The sequence below is a fragment of the Mauremys mutica genome, chromosome 1 (assembly GCF_020497125.1).
Source record: "Mauremys mutica isolate MM-2020 ecotype Southern chromosome 1, ASM2049712v1, whole genome shotgun sequence".
Taxonomy (NCBI): domain Eukaryota; kingdom Metazoa; phylum Chordata; order Testudines; family Geoemydidae; genus Mauremys; species Mauremys mutica.
The window spans coordinates 189693648-189699337 of record NC_059072.1 but is presented as its reverse complement, the minus strand read 5'-3'; the positions used below and the strand labels follow the sequence as shown (position 1 = coordinate 189699337).

Here is a 5690-nt window from a genome sequence, read left to right as displayed (position 1 = left end):
AACTTTAATGTCTTGCTCTGTATATGCAAATTGTTTCGAGGTTTTATGGGGTTTTTTTTGCATAGTTTTGAATCAATCCCATCTGTTGTAGTTTTTTTTAACGTGCATATTATTGTCTCAATGAAAATCCTACATTTGATGTAAATGAAAACAAGTATTTCAGATGCTACTTTTTTACCTGGTATCAGATGGCATTATGGTGTCATTCATTCTTCCTTCTTTTCTTCCTTCCCATTTTACAGGCAGCTGATAGAACGATGTAACTGTGTCCCAGCTGGTGAACAGTGCAAACCAGAGGGAAAATCTGTAACAACAGAAATCAGGAATAAGGTGAACCCAGGTGCAGATCACTGCTTTCCCAGGGTTCACAACAACTACACAGACAGAAGGTACATTATAGAGAAAGTGGATGTCCTTATATTACATTTAAGGCCTTGTCTACATGAACAAACAAAGTGCTTCCCCCCCACCCAATAATGTAGCTAAATCAAGCTGATTTAACTTGACTGAAAACCCCACTTATCAGTGTAGATATACAGTAAGTTAACACCTTTAGCTTTATTTTAGTAGTTCAAATTTAAGATAGTTTGAATGAGCTTTTTCAGTTTGAAGGTGGAGGGAAGCACCTTTTTCCTAGTTGATACAAGGATGGCTACAGTGCAATTTTTAGTAAAACACATTAAATTAAACGAGTTATAAATTGTAGCATTGGCAGGGTACAGATATGTGTTCCAGGTAGTATCTAACAAAGTTGAACATGACAAGGAATAAACGTTTGTATAGCGTCTACCCTAGAATTTACACTCATGTTAGTTACTGCACTTTTAAAAATTCAAGTGTAGACATACTCTAAGGCAGCCTACTTTCCTTCTCCAAGGAACACATGAGCAGGGCAGATGGCAGTAAACTTTGGTAGGCTGACCCAGCTTTAAAATACATACAGTAATGCCTGAAGTAGCAGGAAATTGCCAGGTGAGTAGTTGCCAGTGACAATCTGTTTATCACGTACCAATAAACTGTTGGATTTATAATAATAACAATACTTAATTATTATATAGCACTTTTCCTCCACTGATCTCCAAGTGCTTTTAAAAGGAGTCTAGTAGCATTATCCTAATTTTACAGATGAGAAAACTGATGCCAGAGAGATGAAGGGAGTTGCTCAAGGTCACCCAGCAGGCCGGTGGCAGAGCCAGGAATATGCATGACTTTGTTCCTCCCCCTAAATTCCCTCAATAATCTTTTGTAATTTATTTGGTGCTTTGTTGTGCAAGACTATATTGTTTTCTTTGAGTGGTGTTTCCTATTATCCTTTTTTTTTCTCCCACCATCTGCGTACCAGCGTTCACTACTCTGTGATCAGTAATGACCATACAATTTCCTCATCCTTTTGTTGTACTTCTGTAAGTAAAAACTAAGCCCCATATTTTGTAATGAGCACTTCACAGACAGATCCTGTGCCTGCAGCAAGCCCCACTGACTTGCTTGGGTCTCTTCTTGAACAGGGATCCATCTGTAAGGAGTTGACTGCAGAATTAGGGCTTGGGTAGGTTCTCAGGCTTTGGACCAGCAGGAGTTGCAAGGACTCAGATCTCATCAAGATGTCCCATTATTTATTATTTGTAGTGTTAGTAATTGTTACCGGAGATGTATTGCTGCAAAGATGGCCATGCTGCTGAGCGTCTGCTACTGATTATGTGTATATTTCCATGATCCATTTTGAAAGGGGGGAAGTCCATTTTCTTCAAGAGCTCTATCCCCCTATTTCCCCCAACCAGTAAGGGTTTCTTTTTATTAGGACATAATTCTTTCCAAATATATGGCTCTCTTCAATACCCCCACAGTAAGAGAGAGTGAAATTCAGTGTCAACATTTGCCTTGCTTGTTTTGCTTTGTGACTACTTACAGGTATGGAATATATCTAAACTCTCTGACCAGATCCAAGACTGTAGATGATTTGTTCCATGTGAAGATAAATCCTACCAACTGCTGTATTATTTTTCATGTCATCATAGTCAGTCAGACAAGAATTCTTTAAGTAGCTTAAAAAAAACCCAGCCTTCCTCCTCCCCATTGCCCATGCATACATACACACAGGTATACATTGAAAAGACATAAACTGTCTCTACAGCTGCATGGCAAGAATGTCTTGAAAGATGTGTCCATCATATTATAAAGCCCTTTCTGGCCTCAGTGCTACTGATACTGAAATGTTCATGATTATGTTCATGAACTATTTCTTAGAGGCATATAGTCAGTGCAACTGATTTATTCCTGTTGCATACCAATATAAATCCACTTACGTCACTGGAGTACCATTCTGTAAAACTGGAGTAAGTCAATGGTGGTTCAGTCTAACTGAATCTTTGCCTTCCCCTTCCCTAATTGTTTTAAGACTGTACAGAACTGTCAGAACATGAAGCACTTGATTTGTAGAAGTGGATAGCCTCATTTTAATTCCTGCAGCAGCGGGTGTAAAATTATGCCAATATATGATTTTTCATGCAAATAAAGGTGGGTACAATATTGGTGAATAATGGAATGTGTTATTGCCTTTCTTTCCCTTTATTCAATGAGTCGCTGTCGTTGCTTTTTCATCAGAAAAAAATTGAGGAAACTATTCTATTGGTCTGAAGTTTGACAAAACTTAGATATGAACCAGATTCTTGCCATCTGTCATGGTCCTTCTTCTGTTCACCACCACCCCTGCACTAAGGCACAAGATTTTGACATAAGAGAGAATCTGACCCTATATATTTATCACTCTTGGAAGCAAGAGAAGTGAAAAGTACCCGGGGGGGAGATGAGCAGTAGAAAACAAGCTGAAAAAACAAATATTGAAGAGAGATCCCAAGAAGAGTCGCTCGTGCCCCAAACCAGCCTGATTTTTCCAGCATCACTTTCTGCTTATTTGGGCTTGAGACTGCTGTGCTGTGAAAGCTGGAGGAAACTTTCTCTAACATAGTGATATTGAGAGATGGAAATGGGAATAAAAAATAGGGCACTCACTTGATTGTAGGAAAAATTAAAGACACACTTTCTTATCAAACATGGATCCAAAGTTAGGTTTTGTAAAAGAAGCTTTGATAAAATCCAGTGCCAATAAACCTATTTCTATTATGCTTTTTTCTGATTCTAGTGGTAGCTGTTTTATAGAACTTCCCTTGGGGTGTTTTCAGCTCCAACATTGCATCCTGTTTAGTGTAGGAGACCTTGAGAGTGATGCTGATTGGTCAATAAAAGTGACACTGATTATTTTAATTTCATTGTTCAAGCTGTGAAAGATGCAAAAAATAAACCGGAGCATAATTCTTTTTTTTTAAATTATTTTTGTTTTAATAATCTAAGCCGTGATTTGTAGAAAGGGTAGCATTTTTTTTATTTTTATTTTTTAGAAAACATATGGGCTCCTCTTCATTCTTGGTGTAATTTCAGTGATTGTTAATATGATCGTGTGCCATTAATAAGCTACTGGACCTTTTTAAAATAAGATATGTTACTATGGAAACTTTGAGTCAGTGCCTCCATTTCCAAACTTCTGGGCCAAATTCTGCCCTCCCCTAAAAATGCAACCCCCAGATGTATTGAGAGAGAGAGAGAGAGTTTTCATGCAGCATCAATGATGTGATATGGGTGCAACTCAGGGCAGAATTTGAACCCAGAAGTCTCATTTCAGAGTATTATCTTGTTGACCCTATTTACTCTTTGCTGTTGGTGTCATAATGAAACCATATGCTTTTATTCGGTGCCTTTGCACGGTAGCTTCACTTGTTGCCACTAAGCACAGATCTCCCCATCCGTGTTCAGCAATATAGAAATGGAGTACAGTGAGTAATGTGGTATAGAAGGATGATAAGATTGAGATATACATTTGAAACATTTGTTAACTGAACAGCCTTTCATAGCCAGTGAAGTCTCCTCTAACTGTAGGTTTCAATTATTCTGATTAATAACCTTGCAAATGTCTATCATCAAGTCATAGGATCAGATGTATTCCTACAATAACCCAGTGTCCAGAAGCTTTCAAATACAATTTCTTTTAAAGTGCTTCACAGTCAAACAGTAACCTATCTTGCACTTGGGTATGCACAAATTATTTTTGTTCAAAGAGCAAATCGAAATGTTCTTTACCTGACAGACAGGTTAGAATTGTCAGTAGATGGTATTTTGAAACACCTAAAGAAAGCTAATAAAACACCTACTTTTTATTATTATTATTATTTATTTATTTATTTTATTTATTTTATTTTATTTTCTGGATTTCAGGAAGATATGTTTACATTTCTTTCAGATAAAAGAGAGTTATAAATATCAGCAGATTTTCTCTCATCCCACAGGCTTATGTTCAAATTTCTGAAGTTTAAAGTTTTCAGTGGAAAGTAAATGCATGGAATTGCAAACACAATGCTGATTTCCTCCCTCAGTCAGATCTTTCATTAAGGACCTGGTTCAAGAGAAAAGAAACCTGTGAAAAATATAGTCCATGGCTTCATGTCCAGCAGACTTATTTATCCTCTGCAGGTCAGCCTAGCCCTCAAATTGTGGCTGGAACTGAAAATTTTGAGAAGATTGGTCATAAAGAGAGAAAAAAGAATGGAGGGCTCACTCTAGTAAAAAGAAAATTTATTCCCAATTCATCATGTAAAGACAACTGATGTGTGGCTCTGCATGACATTGTCAGGAATTCAAAGTTACTCCATCCAAAACAAGAAGTAATTCCTCTATAATCAATAAATTTATAGTGACAATAATCCACCTCAAATTTGTCATTCTCATTTTCCTTCCATTTGGAGATTCTCCAGTTTCTTTTTGTGACAAGTGTCCTTTTCAAATTTCTCCTTTGAATGACACACTGCCATCTATAATCATCATGGATTCTGCAAGTCTTCAGTTTTGTTTACTGTGGTATGCTGGCAAGGCAGTGTGCATATATGCTACTGGATGTTGGACATTTTTTTTTCTTTTTTTGTGATCCTGTCTCCTTTTCGTGGCCAAGAACCAAAAAGATAAGTGCCTATACAGCTGCAAGTAACTGCTATTTTTCTTTTGGTTGAAGTGGAAGAAGCCTGAGATTTTAAAGCAAATGGGCCTTTGTTCAATCATGTAGAGTACGTAGTCGGTGATGGGGGTGTCTTGTATTTATACATCCATGGGATCATCACACTATCTAGTGGAAGAAATTAGTATGTATCCTCTCAGAAGGTCTCTTAAGTTTGTCAAAAAAAAACCCTCTAGCTATGTGAGAATTGTAAGTTCTGGAATGTGGTAAACCCCAGGACATTGTATTGATGTTCCATTAGGTGGCACTGTTTCATCTGAGCTAATATTGAACCAGTGTTTTAGCAGCATGCTGCATGGCATTTTCCTGCTGAAGCTAAAGTATTTTAGGTACGACAATGAATAGAGACTGCATGTGGTTATTAAAATATTATCTGATACAATATTGCAAAACTATATTAATAGTGTTAGCCATGGGTGGATTCTAATTTAAGTAATAAAATTGTTTATCTAAAAATTGTTTCTTTATTTCCCATCAGACAACTTATTCTTTTTTCACTGTGCTCTGTAGTTTTCCTGAAACAGAATGGTTGATATGTTTTCTGTGCAATGCTATTTCATTGGTAGATGAGTGATTCTTGAATATGAAAAGTGTTCAGCCATGGGTGCTACGATGTTTTTTGTCTTTGATA

The 5690-nt window shown here is 37.0% G+C and overlaps 1 long non-coding RNA gene across 1 annotated transcript; it reads left to right on the top strand.

Moving 5' to 3' along the window:
* Nucleotides 1-244: 244 nt before the first annotated feature.
* Nucleotides 245-5423, top strand: LOC123371882. Its single transcript, XR_006579991.1, has 3 exons — nucleotides 245-389; nucleotides 2396-2514; nucleotides 4338-5423. It is a non-coding gene; the product is annotated as an uncharacterized LOC123371882 (long non-coding RNA).
* The last annotated feature ends 267 nt before the right edge of the window (nucleotides 5424-5690 follow it).